This window comes from Squalius cephalus (assembly GCF_949319135.1).
Source record: "Squalius cephalus genome assembly, chromosome: 23".
Taxonomy (NCBI): domain Eukaryota; kingdom Metazoa; phylum Chordata; class Actinopteri; order Cypriniformes; family Leuciscidae; genus Squalius; species Squalius cephalus.
The window spans coordinates 14,165,327-14,166,169 of NC_137144.1; positions in this window are offsets into that span (position 1 = coordinate 14,165,327).

The window sequence follows — 843 nt, forward strand, 5'->3', positions numbered from 1 at the left end:
GATCCTATATGAATATATAAGTGTAAAACCATCAGTTCACTTCACTGTACTTTCGTCGAAGACTTCCATAGAAAACCGTTTTTCTCTCTTTATTGGTTGATTTATTGATTTTTTTTCCTGTTAAAAATTAAATTAAATAATTCAATGTTTGTAAATGACTTTGTTAAAGTTAAGTGACTCAATAACAGCAGGTTTATTTATTTATCTAACAAAGCCACTTGTTAGGGTCCTTTTTTCTTTCTTTCTTTCTTTTTTATTATTTATTGGTTGTTCAAGTTATTGATTTTTTTTGTTTTTTTTTTTGTTAAAAACTTCCATAAAAACTGACTCAATGACCAAAATTCCATAAATACTAACTCTTATTTATTTATTGTTACTTATGTAATATAAGTTTTTAAATTAAAATTATGTTTATGTACTGAAAGTTATGGGAACATTTATTTATTTATTTATGTTGCTTGTTTTATTTTATATATCTATATATCTATATGTATGTATGTATGTATGTATGTATGTATGTATGTATAAGTGTGTGTGTGTGTGTGTGTCGTGTGTGTGTATGTGTAATTTTGTTAATTTTTTATTTAGTTTTTAATCCTTAAAGTATTTTTTTTTTAATATTTATTTTTTAATCCTTAAATTAAAGTAATTTTTTAAACGTACTTCAAGTTAAGTGGAACGTTTTAAGTAATTGCGTAGTGACTTTAATTACACACTACCACACAATTTATTGCCATATTCATAAAAAAAGTTGAACAAATATTACACATATATCATACTTAAATAATTAACAAAAATAAGTTAGGCCTATTTTTATTTTACAGTGCCCATGTTACACGTTAC